General features: G+C 34.8%; 1 pseudogene; it reads right to left on the reverse strand.

Moving 5' to 3' along the window:
* Positions 1–1,100: 1,100 nt before the first annotated feature.
* LOC124093706 (elongation factor 1-beta-like) lies at positions 1,101–11,883 on the reverse strand (annotated as a pseudogene).
* Positions 11,884–14,141: the final 2,258 nt, after the last annotated feature.

Genomic DNA, 14,141 nt, shown 5'->3' on the forward strand with positions numbered 1-14,141 from the left:
AATTTATAGATTTAGAATTTTGTATAATATATACTAACTATTGAAAAAACTATTGACTTTTCAAAGGTACACTTATGATAGAAGTACCCAGCATTCTAAATGACAGAGTAAGCACTAAACTGCCTTTTTCCTCTTTTTATTCAAAGAAGGATAATACATGCATTATGAACAGAATTTAAAATTCCTGAAAAAGAATTATTTTAGAGTCAACCAACACCTTTATTCCTCAGATATTGCTGCTCAGGAAAAATATGGTTTCCCAATATTTCCTTCTTGTACTTTAAGAAAGAAGGGGTTTCTTCAGAATAATGTTAAGAATGTAAAAGATGCAAAGAATCTTTGCTTAAGAAACCACATTAAACCTGACTGGGCTTCATAAGGCTAGATTTAAAAATTCATAAAACAAGAAAGTTTTTAATTACAGACAAATTAAATTTGGAACTTCAAGCTTCAAGATGTATATTTAGTCTATAAAATTTTGCAGCTCCTATAAAAACACTAACTAAAATGAAACACAAATCTAAACCACAAATAAAAAATGCAGTTTTAATATGACCAATTATCACTAGATTTTCACACCTACAAAATGAAAAAATTGCTGTAATCATCAGGATATTTATGATGCATTTGCAGAGTCCTTTAGTTCTTAGACAGACTTGCTCCAATCTGGTAGGAAATAATAGTGAAGGTACAAAAGAAGGTCAAGTATAATGAAGCACAGGGTATCATTTGGTCATTAAAAGAAAAAATATTTCTTCTAATTAGCCAAGTTAACTTAGAGGTACTTTGTGGGGGGGGGAAAAAGCAGAAAAGATAAAGATCATGCCACTTAGAAAAAAAAATATTTAAAAAAACTACATGCCTATTAAGTTTTGACAAAAATAGAATGAACAGTGAAAAGGTTAATATTAATTATTAACTGTATAGCACATGTCAATCACTCTGAGATAAGCAGTTGACATGAATTCCTAAAGCAACTCTCTTTTCAAAGACTAAGAAGTATATAGTGCTTTTGTTTACACAACAAATGTTTGTTGAGTGCTTTTTTTAAACTTTTATTTTTCAAGCTTTTATTTAAGGGCAAAGATCCAGGTTGGAATTTAGATATTATTGAAGGCAGCCATGTCCATGAACTGTATATATTCCTCAAGAGCAGTTACCTGCTCCTGTAGTGTGTCTGTGCTGACTTCATCATCTTCTACTATACTCTGTATTTAAAGTATCTTAATTTCATATCCCACCAGAACTAGAATACAGGATACCCAGACCAAGCTGTCTGCATAAATGATTCTCATACACTCCTTTAATTTTGCCATATCTGTCTCATTATCCAAAGATAAATAAGACTTGGCAACAAGCACAGGTTTTTGTCTTTCTTTGACTCTCACTGTGCCAGACATTCTCTCCTTTGCCTCTTCACTTTCCTCCTCTTTATCATATCCAGTGAGATTGGTGTTTAACTATTACTACCCTTAGCACCAGTTTCTATGGCATCTTCCACATTGGCAGAGCTATACTTGACCAAAGCTTTCTTCACTCCTGCCAGGTTGGCCTTTTCTTTCTCATAAGACATGATGTGATTATGTCAGTGCCAGCAAGCCCTGGCCAGAGCCTGCTTCAAATACTGCCCCATCTGCCTGTGTTTGCACCACCCTTTATAGCTCTTGTCTATCAGGTAATCATTGAACACCAGTTCAGCTGGATTTTCAGGCCTCCAAAATCATTCGTGTTGGGTATAACTGGAAGCCAGAGAGTAACAGAAGGAAAGGGCACAAGTGGTCAGAGAGAAAGAAAGGATTATTGAACAGTGAGTACAAGGTGTTATGCTAAGTGCTGTGGGGGGAGTGTATTACTCAACTTCAGTAACTGTAACAAAATACCTTAGAAAAATAATTTAAAGTGGGAAAGATTTATGTTGGCTCAGGCTTTCAGAGTTCAGTCCATAGCAACTTGGTACTATGGGACCGTGATAAGTCAGATAACATTATGGTGTGTTTTGGGGGCAGGGGGCAAAGCTGCTCACTCATAGTGGCCAGAAACCAAAAGAGACTAAGAGAAAGAAAGAAAGGGGCTAGGGATAAAATACAGTCTTCAGAGGACTGGCCCAGTAACCTACTTCCTCTAACATTGTCCTACCTCCTGAAGTTTACACCACCTCCCAATAACAACACAAGCTGGCAACCAAGCTTTTAGCACATGAACTTTGGGGAATATTTCAGATCCAAAATAACAGGGACTATAATAACCCTGACCCTAATCATCAACAAAATAATAGAACACTATATTCCACTGAAATACAAAGTGAAAAGCCTAGTGATACAGATAAGATACATAATATAATTAGAATAACAAGCTTTACAGATTTCTGTTAAATTTCTCTGGAAAGATTGGTTCCAGGATAACCTGCAGTTACCAAAATCTGTAGATGCTCAAGTCCCTTTAAAATAACATAATATTTGCTAATAGCCTAAGTTTATATTCCTGTATACTTTGTCATCCTAAGATTACTTATAGTACTTAATACGATGTAAATGCTATGTAAATAGTTGTTACACTGTATTGTGCAGGGGGTAATGGCAAGATAAAAGTCTGTACAGATGCAATTTTTAAAAATTATTTTTGATTGGCAGTTGATTGAATTGCAGATGTGAAACCAGTGGATACTGAGGGCCAACTATATTTGAAAACTAGGTTGTAAGTACAAGAAATACCATTCAATAGATGTTCAAATGAAGGATGTAGCTAGAGGAACAGAGAAAAGGTAATGGGAAACAGGATATGAGGCATAGCATCAATCCCACCACAGGTTTCATCAGCTATGCCCTCTTGTTACTGATGGGGAAACTGTAGATTTAGAGCATGATAAGAATAGGTTTCAATCCTGGTTCTGTCACCATGAGCTATGCAAATTTGGGGAAATTTCTTATCCTTTATGAATCAGTTTACAAATCTGTAAAGCAGGCTTTTAGAGAGATAATCTTTTTGTCTTCATCATTCCTTTATCCTTAGCAGTCTAGTTTCATCCCACTAGTAGTCACTAGAATCAGCACAGCAATAATCACCTCATTTTTATCACTTTTTGGTTATTAAATCCAAGCAAGGCCTTTAATCATCATCTTATCTCTCTGCTGCATTTGATTAATCATGCTTTAAAACCCCTTCCAGGTCTTAATAGCACAAGCCTGCTACTTTTCTATGTAGAAATATTTTCCAAAAGCCAGATCAAGGCTTCATGGTAGCCATGAATGAATTACTACCAGACATTCAAGAGTTTTTTGGGTTGGTTGTTTCATTTGTTTCCAACTTTAATAGACATTGTTTTTTAGAACAGTTTTAGGTTCACAGCAGAGAAGCAGAAGATAGAGAGCTTTCCCATATCCCCCTTCCTCCAACATATGCATAGCCTCCCCCATTAGGAGTTTGTTTTTTTTTTTTCTTTATGACATAGAATAGACTTTTAAATGTAAAATGCATTACACTAGCTATATTTTGCATTGTTAGTCAACACATTTGTGTATGTGTGTGTGCAGTGAGTATGCATATTTGTAGATTATTGTAACTTTGAATGTATACCTGACCAAAACATACAAAATATTTCTCACAGTAAAAATTGCATCATAGTAAAAAATTTTAAAGTCATGGTAAAGTTAGCTTCACTGATTAATTTGCTTGTTCCTATTCTTGCACTTCCCTCTCTTTGATATATATTGATCCTCTTCTCTATCTGTAACCTTCAGTTATCTCTCCAGTAGCTTTCTCTCCAGAATATCACAGTCAACTTTTCAGTGTTGCCATCTAGATGTTTATAGACACCTAAACTCATTATAACTTACTGGACAATATAACTGACATGAAAGAAATACATTAGCATGGCTAAACTAACAATAATATGAAAGATAAGTTAGAAGACCAGAGCCTGGAAGCAGAGAGATCAGTTATAAAGTTATTACTGTGATTCAAATTATAGTAATTAGAGAATAAATGGAAATTACAGGTAGTCAAGGTGATGTGAAAAAATAAATTTAATAGCAATTGAAGAAAGAAAGAAAAAATCCCCAATTCGTGATGGTTTCACTTGTGATATTTTGACTTTCAATGGTATGAAAGTCATACATGTTCAGTAGAAACAAATTTCAGTTTTTGGACTTTTTCTTGGGGCTAACAAAGCAGGGTATATTTTCTTCCAATACCAGGTAATGGCAGTGAGCCATAGCTGCCATTTAGCCATGCCATCACTAGGGTAAACAAACAATACACTGCACTGTACCGTGTTACTAGCATCTTTTGAATATTGTGTTTTGTGTTTAGAATCCTTTTATATCTACAAACACTCATCTGTGTTTTCACATGAAATATTTAACATTTTATTATAGAATAAGCTTCATGTTAGATTACTTTTGCCATGCTATACAATAATGTAAGTGTTATGAGAATATATGAAGTAAAGCTAGGCTAAACTATGATGTTCAATAAGTTAGGTCAATTAAATCCATCTTGATTCAATGGTATTTTCAAGTTATAATGAGTTTTCTGGAACATAACCCAACAATGAGCCAAGAAATTTATACCTATATTAAGGTCAAGTTGATGAGTGACAAAATTGCTACCACATCTCAAGAACAGGAAGATTAGATTATTTCTCTAAGGTTTTCAACTTGAGGAAAAAAGCAATGTTACTAATAATCAACAGTGATAATACCATGTTTATATTTTTAATTTGATCCACTAGCAGGACACTAAACATAAGGAGAGAAAAGACTAAAATCTCTCCATAACTAAACCCAATCCACAATTTAGTTCCATTGAAATTTTTGATTTAATGAACAACATACATCTATATTTACGTTCAACTTTATACCTAGTTAATTGGTTAAAATACATTTTCAGCAAAACTAAAATTTTTTTTTCAGTCCAGCAAAACTGAAATTTCATTGTTAGCTGAATGCTTAAATCTATATTTAATCCTAATCATGTATATAATAAAGAAATTGATGATAGTATCCTAATTTTTCAAATTGTTCTCCTCTCTGTAAAAAAATAGAGTTCAAAAAGAGACAGAATGTTAAATTTTACACTATTATTCAGTTGTTTAAGTTCTAGGCTTATATGTAAAGATATTTTTCCCCAGTGGAATCCTCTTCACTTCACACTAAAATCTCTTGCTCTTTTCTAGAAATGGTTTAACTTTAAAATTACATGTCAACAAAGAAATCTGTGATACTGTTGTGTCAGATAATTAATTCCTCATTTTCTCTCCTCTTTAACTAAACTTCATAAAATGCCCTCTAACCATACTTTAACTGGGTGATGACAACTTAATTAGATCAAGACCTTAGCATAGAAGAATAATGATGGAATTGAAGACAGTTATGGATTACAGTTTGAGTTTTTGCTACCCCTCTTCAATGAATCCAGCAGTTATATAAAATGACTATACAAAAAGTTAACGAACACTTATACACTCATGTCTTTGCTCTCCCACCAATAAACAAGTTGAAGAGAGAATAGCAGTCTGTCATTTCATAGCATCATTCAAAGAAAATTGGTCTTGAAATCTGAAGACCCCTTTCCAGATCTGATTTTATAATTTGCTAATGATTTGGCCATAGGAAGTCACTTAAATTCTGTGAGGTTCATTTTTTGTCTATTTGTAAAATAAAATTAATGTGCTTCACAATCTAGAAGACCCAAACATATAAAGCACTTAAACAACATTATTCCAGGTTGCCTGTTGAAACACGCCCAAAGAAAAGGAGACAGACTAAAAAAACAGGTTAACTTGTGTTATAAAAAGGAAATTAAGAGAAGGAAGGTGTAGGGTCAAAGAAGTTATCTGCAAATGCCTTATTATGATAAACGTAAGGAGAAGATTGTTCACACACAGCAGTGCAAATGGATTTTTTAAAAAGTTTTAAAAAGAGAGAGGGGAGAATGAAAATAGAGTTCACAAAAATTCTTACAAGGTAATAATGAGAAGTTCTATGCAAAAATGCAAAGCAATGCACATGAGAATATAATTGGTTTCATAAATAAGAAGTGCTATCAATGGTATTGTTTCAACCTGAATATGTAAGACTATGTAAGCTTATTGGGATTCCTTTAGTAAAAGCATGAGATTGTCAGTCAAAGTGTAGGTAGACAAAAAGTAGGAATGCTGTTGCTATGTTTGTATCCAAGAAGAATAGCATTACAACAATGCTAATGGAATATTATAAAAGAGTTGTACAAATTGTATTCACAGCTTGCTTTCTTATGCTCCAGGTGTGTATTGAGAAATGCAGAGTAGGGAATGAGTGGAGCATAAAACATCCTGTTCCCAAGAGATACAGCACAACAAGGCAAAATCTGCTCGAAAGAGGGTATATACAGGTTTGCAATCAGTCTTTCAAAAAACGGGAACAACCACTGTCACAAGGTCTTTCTTTGCTCCTAAGTACTAGATCTGTTCTACTGGAAAAGATACCTTCTTGTGGGTAGTTTCCCCCAAGGGAAGCTTTGTCTTTCCATATATGCATATAGAAAAATCAATCTCATTTCACTAATGTTTGGAGGTTGCTAATCCCTGGGGACTTCTTAAAGGAGATAAATCCACCAGTCTTTCTGATTCAAAGCATGTACATTCTATACAACCAGATGCTTTTTGTCAGGCACAGTATCTCTGGAAAATACACTAAAAATTGTCTCTAACAACATCAGATGCTAAATGAGTTCTGTCTAGGAAAAAGTGTAATGACCAAGCAGCCTGGCCAGTGGGTAAGAGGAGAAAAATAGGACCATAACAAATACAGTTGAAAACAACTGACATTCCCTAAACATAGGGCTCTGAAGAAGGAGCTCATTGTCCAAAGAATAATGTCCAAAGACACTGTGGTTTGTTTCAGCAGCCACCAAACTACACAGGCAAATTACTAAGCAAGCAAATAAGGACACAGATCAAAGGTTCACAGAAGCAGACAAGAATTGAAATGAGGTCTGTTAGTGTCTAGTGTCAGGCTGTAGGGTCTTCAGAATATATCCAATAAGTATGGAAAGTATGAGAAAAACATAGAGCTTCTTAAGATATGCCAGATACCAAAAGAGAATCAAAATATTATAGTCATTTTAGGTTCAGGATAAATAACTCCTCAAGAAAATTAATACTTAGCAATACCTGAAGACAGAATTCAGCTAACTAATGACGCTGTATGGATGGTCTATATAGAGTAAACATGTAGATCCAAGAAATTTATTTTCAGCATATCAGCTCCTAAGTGAAAAACATCAGGACTACTTATAGTTCTAATTCTTTTGGGGGGAGGGGTACCAGGGATTGAACTCAGGGGCACTCAACCACTAAGCCACATTCCCAGCCCTATTTTGTATTTTACTTAGAGACAGGGTCCCACTGAGTTGCTTGCCACCTCATTTTTGCTGAGGCTGGCTTTGAACTCTTGATCCTCCTGCCTCAGCCTACCAAGCCGCTGGGATTACAGGCTTGCACCACTGTGCCCAGCTGGTTCCAAATTCTAAATGCATTTCTGATGTTTATTGTGAGTTCAGGAGCTAATCAAGACCTCTCCTTCACATAAAATTGGTGAAAGACAAAGCTGAGAAGGAATGGAAGACGCAGAAGTTGCCAGATGCATATAAATCACAAAACTTCTTGTTCTGAATCAACAACATCCTTCCCATCAACAACACCTACATTCAGAGGCACAGATAGGGAGAAAAATAGAAAGTTCAAGATTTCTATCTTGTCTGAATTTTTCGCCCCAGAGAATTTTTTCCTAGAGGAATTAAATTTAACTATTTAGATTGTGTTTCAGGATATATCAAGATGATTCCACATTCTTCTTTTAAATAATTATTTAGATATCAGTGGACCTTTATTTATTTGTATGCTGTGCTAAGAATCGAACCCAGTGCCTCACATATGCTAAGCAAGTGTTCTATCACTAAGCTACAACCCCAGCCCAGGTCCATATTTTTAATGGTAATTTTTGTGTTTTATTGTTTTTGCCTCTCTTGTCAACAGACTAGATTTTATTCAGAAAGATTTATAGTCCATAAATGTACACATCCAGTGGCAAATTCATAGTATTCAGACTAAAGTAAGCAGTACAGGCCTCTTTGTAAAATGTGAATGAATTAAATATTATTTTTGTGTTTTAATTTAGGAAGTTGAATCATGAAAACTATTAAGAGACTTCGTACTGTCTCAGATGCTTAAGCACTTCCACACATAAATTTTAAGTTAGCAGGACTTCCTTGTACATGAAATTGTTTGCCTCTAAAAAGGAGTATCCAATGTTGATTCTCCTCATTTCAATTCTGTTCCTTCGAATTCTTTCTCCCTGACCTACTTTACATCTATTATGTCACTTCCAACCCTTAAGCTCAGCTTTGGAACTTGGTCTCTATAGTTTTATTCTTAGCCAATCATTGAGGATTTTTAACTAAGAAGCTCACTCCATCCTGGCTCCCCATGACTCTCTCAGATATCATCCATCCTCCTAGAATTGACAGCTCACACCCAGATGCCTCCCTGTAGCACCACATTTCCCCAACACACCCTTCTCAAGCAAAAGATAGGGAGGGAGGAATTAACAGACAGAACATAACTCAATACCAGAAATCATCAAATTGCACCTATTTTCTTCATTACTAAAAAAATGCCAGATTTAGGGGGGAAAGCTATATAAAAATCTGTCATTGCAAGGTAAGAGTTCATCACCTTTCAACATTGTAGTATGAAGTTAACATTGTTAATAGATTAATGTTTGCTTTTCTAGGCATATTCCCAAAAGTCAATAATTAAGTGGATTTTTAGTAGTCTTCTAATTTTTGCCGCTGTAAGAATCATCTAAGGTATAATCTTACAGCATGGTTCACTGTGATTCACCTTTAGAACTCTGATTCAGTGGATCTAGGGTGACAGAGGAAACCACATTTCAAAAGCCTACAAGTGATTCTGATGATGGGCTTCAGGACCAAATTTGGTCAAGCATTAACTTCAAACTTCCGGCTTTTGGTTCAGTGTTTTTATTAATATTTCTACATATTTTGGTGCTGTTCAGATACAAGCTTTTCCACCGTTTCTCAAAAACGTACTCATTTTATGACTCTTTCATAATGTATTATTTGTGTAACAGTCTCTAAACGTTTATGTTTCCCTTCAGAAAAACAGAAAGTCATATTTTAAACTGAGCTGTGAATTTGGATGCAAGCCTACTAGAACTCATAGGAAAAGGTGTTTCTCTATTTTATTTTATTTTTATTAGTTTACAGTCACTGATTTCTCATTTATTCCCACATTTTATGGCTGAACTAATTTGATCCCATAATCTCAAGGTATTCATAAAGACAGAGAAATTACACAAAGTGAAAGAAAATCAAATATGTTTTTCCCCCTTGATAAAATTTAAAATAGAGTTACTAAAGTTGATGGTAAACTACCAGGGATTAAAAAAACAAAAAACTAGGAATTTATTCTATTGATGAGGAATAGATAAATAAGAAACACGGTTCACCTGTAGTCACCATTAATACTTTCAAAGCAATTAAAACATAGTCCATTAAAGACTCCAGGTGATTTGTAATGTGAGTTGGACATTGTTGTCATTGGGGTCAGTCAAGATAGATTTTCATTCAATTACCTACACATCTTAGCTCCCCAAGGATACATGAAGGAGTCATCTGTACCAAACTCCTCAGTGATTTTTAACTTTAAGTTCATTAGCTCAATGGCAGATTGATGTATTGCACTTAAAATACACCCAAATGTCATCTTTTAAAAAATCTACTAACACAGCCTTACACTATGGAGTTAAATTCAATCATTCAATTTAGCTTTTGGTTCTTTAGAGAAATTACTTTCCTTTATCAAATTCAAGCTGCAAGGCTGTCAGAAAAGGTGTTAATCATGTCATTTACTACCATTAATGTAAGCTTTGTTTTTATCCAATTCTCTGCTCAAATTCCTTCTGCAACACACTTTTTCTAACCAGAATGTCCCACTGTATAATTACTTCCTAAAAGTAACTTGTGTGTATTAGGTAGCATATTAAACGATTAATAAATACTTACTGGATGTCCACCATGAGCCTGAAAGAAGAAAACCTATGCCCTTTACTCAAAGAACTTACCCTATTGGCAAAACATGATTTCTATACATGAAGTGATTAAAGGGTCATAACACTCTAAATTTTTCAGTCAGGAATTACAGGCTGACCCTAATCTAGTTCTACATTCCATGGTTTCATAGTCTGTAGTCAATCACAATCTAAAAATATTATTGTTAAATTACAGAAAAAAAAATAATTCCTAAGTTTTAAATTGTCGTTTTTGAGTAGCATGAGGAAATCTTATACCTTCTCATCCAGCTTTGGACCAGGTAGGATGTAAATCATCCCTTAGGCCCATTTAACCTCTGTTTTCATGGCAGTTAAGAGAGAAACTATTTCACCTTTTTTAACTTTTATTAAAGTATATTGTTATAGTTATTCTCTTTTATTATTGGCTGCTGTTGTTAATCTCTTATGCCTAATTTATAAAATAAACTTCATTATAGGTATGCATAGTAAAAAAAAAAAAAAAAAACTATATCCATGTATATAGTGTTTGGTACTATCTTCTGTTTCAGGCATTCACTGGGGCTCTTAGAGAATATCCCCAGAGAATAAGGGGAGACCACTGTATGTACTACAGAAGTTCAACAATAGGAAAGAGGTCAGAGGATTTAAGCTGGGCTCTGAGGAATGAACAGAGTTTGGGGAGAAGATGACAGAAAAGAAAGCCACTACAAAAAAGATTGAAAATGGTGTGAGCACAGAAGGTGGGCTCAGAAGCAAGGAGGAGTATGTCTCATGTGAAGTGAAGTGAGCAGCCAGCCTGCCTTGACTGGAAGCTTCACGTTGGGAAACAGTAGGAGAAAAGATAGACTGGATAAAACAAGAATAACATTTATTAGACTGTCCTGCTGTAAAACAACAAAAGATCAAAGACTGTCTCTGATCTCTAAAGGTTTACATTCCTTAGAGAAAGATAATATCCTAGGAATAGTATTGTATGCTTGTCTCTCAAGTTGTTCAGCTACAGACTCTTTCTGCTCTTAAATTTGTCTCATTTTCTGCCATCACTTCATTTGTAGGCTACCCAGAGAAAAACTTAAATTCATCTTTGTTTAAGCGGATCTCTCTCTTTACAGGTTATCAAGTGATATAAATGCATTTATCTCAACATAATTAATCACCAATTGGACATTATTATTATAAATCTATCCACATGTGAGGATTCAGATTCTGTGTGTTTAAATGTAAAATACTTCCCTTTGAGAATATCAAATTATGAATTATGTTGAAAAATTTTAATTGAGTATATTTTAATCACACCTTACATTAATTTACCATGGAAACAGTATAATACTATTTTAATTTAAATTTGTATATGACCATCAATTCCTCCATACCTGGAAAATTAGAAAATCTCTTCCCATCAATTTTATTCACTGTCCTCTACTTGAAAGTGAGACTTGATTTATTGTTCTTTGCTATTCTGCTCTTCTATTTTCTTCCTGGGTACCATGTGGGGTGTTGCTGAGGCCCCTGGCAGTGATGCATGGATCTAGTTAATCCAGACATTTGGGCTTTGTGACCTCCCCAAGAATCCCAGTCAGCCCCATTCTCAGTCTCCTTCACACTTTCTGTAGTATTATTCTCATTACGTACACATAAGTGCTTGGTAAAAGTGCTGGTTGCCAATTTAAACTATTTATTGTCTTCACCGTTTCAGCTGCTGCTGGATTTCTAAACTCAATCTGCCAATAACTTTCATGCAGCACATGCTCACTGTGGTTTTAATTGCTGTTGCCAGTTGCTGAACTCTTTGTACACATTCGCAATTCATTGTGTTACCCCTTAGTGCTGTTTCTGGCATCTGCCCTAACTGCTGGATTTTCTGGTATGGAGAGGTTCAGCTACTCTCTTTACAAACTCTCTGCCCAGTGGGAGGTGCTATTATTTTACTTTATTTGGAGAAATTGGCAATTCCCCCAGGAAATCAAAGAAAATCCCTGTCTTTTATACTTCCTCATTTTCTCACTCTGACTAAAGTCAAAAGTTGTTTCAACCCAGAGGCTAAGATAGTACCAGAAGAAATTTGTTTGTTTTATTTTAAACCTGAACCTTTCCACTAAAAGTGAATATAAAATCCAACCACACACAATTAAGAACTAGCTTATAGCTCAATTTTCAGGAGAACCTAAAAATGCTGACACTATTTATTTTACAGATAAATTTCAATCAATTTTCATAAGAAATCTATGAAATATGTACTGTGATCTATCTCCCTTTTTCAAATAATGAAACTGAAGTTTTAAAAAGTGAAACAAATCATCCCAAATAATGAAATCTAGGATTTAAATATACATAAGTAAATGTACTACAGAAATTACCAGATGCCAACTTATTTACTTCCACATTATATTGCCTCTCAGACCACCAATGACATGAAGAAAAAAAAATATTTTGAGATCAAAAGTTTCCTCTCCATGACCTTATTTTTTTAAAAGACATAAAGCATTGTAAGAGCTTAGAACAAGAAAACAATGTACTTCCAGTATACACATGTATTAATTAACTTCAGTACTAGTGTTGCAAATAAAACCAACCACCTAGCTCAAGTACATCACTTATTCTCGTAATAGTCCCATGGGAAGGTTCAGACCAACAGCCTAATTCTCCCCTGATGCATTTATTCAGGCACCCAGACTGACAAGGCTTGCCACTTTATAGCATATGGTTTCCAGGGTCCTTCTGGTCTCCTTTCAATATCACCATCCCAGCCCAATGAAAAATGAGAAAGAACTTGAAGGAACATGTCTGGGAACTTTTATATCGAGCCTCAGAAGTGGCACACGTTATTTCTACTTACATACCATTGAAGGAACACAGTCTGATGATCATACCTGAATTTGACTAAAGTTGTGAAACAGTGTAGCTGGGCAACCATGCGTCCAGCATTTCAATTTCAATGGTTCTGAGGGACAGATATGCATCTCTACCACAGTCTGCCTATCTGGTTTTCAAATATCTATGCACAGATAAGATGGATTCCCTCCCTCCCCAAGAAAACAATTCAAAGTCTTATTAGTTGCTGCATGTAGTCTAAAGCCCAGGTTCTCTGCTGGAAGAAATTTCTCTACCAGGGCTGAATGTTTTCCTTTGCAGTACAGAGCCTTTTAGCTAAGGTTACCTACCCTAGCTCCAGCAAAAATATGCATTGATGAGCAGGATAAACACAATAAAAATACCCGTTTAAAAAGAGAAAAATACATGGAGCAACAGAAACTTTTATTTCTTGCTTTCAGGAATGTAAAATGGCTGAGCCAGTTTGGAAGACAGTTCTAACAGTTTCTCACAAAAGTAAATATTGACATTCCACATGTTCCAACAATCATCTTTCTTGGTATTTACCCCAATGAGTATGACCAAATCCCATAGATCTGGAAGCAACCAGGATGCCCTTCAAATACTGAATGAACAAACATCTGTGGTATATCCATACAATGCAATATTATTCAGAGATTAAAAAGAAATGAGGTGTCAAGCCACAAAAAAAGAAACAGAGACATTTTAAATGCAGATTGCAAAGTGAAAGAAGTTGATCTGGAAAGCTTACACAATGTATGACTACAACTACATGACATTCTGGAAAAGGAGAAACTAGGGTAACAGTGAAAAAATCAGTAGTTGCCAAGACAAAGAGGAAGTGAGGAAGGAATGAATAGGCAGAACACAAAGAATTTTTAGGACACTTCTGTATCATACTATAATGGGTTCAGGTCATGATGCATTTTTAAAAACCCATAAAATATACTATACAAAAAAATAAACTCTGATAGAAACTATGGAATTTAATCAATAATATCTCAATAATGGCTCAACACTTATAACAAATGTACCACACTCATGAAACATGTTCATAATAGGGGAAACTGTAAGAAATGGGGAATAAGGTGGGATAAGGAAGTATATATGAACTCTGTCCTATGCTCAATTTTTCCAAAAACTTAAACTGCTCAGAAATGAGAAGTCTAGTAATTTTTCAAGTCAGGGAAGGGGACACTATGAAGCATATAAATCATGGTCCAATGAAACCACACA

Source organism: Marmota monax, unplaced genomic scaffold, assembly GCF_021218885.2.
Source record: "Marmota monax isolate L192 unplaced genomic scaffold, Marmota_monax_Labrador192_F-V1.1 WCK01_AAM20220418_F8-fsc00025, whole genome shotgun sequence".
NCBI classification, from domain to species: domain Eukaryota; kingdom Metazoa; phylum Chordata; class Mammalia; order Rodentia; family Sciuridae; genus Marmota; species Marmota monax.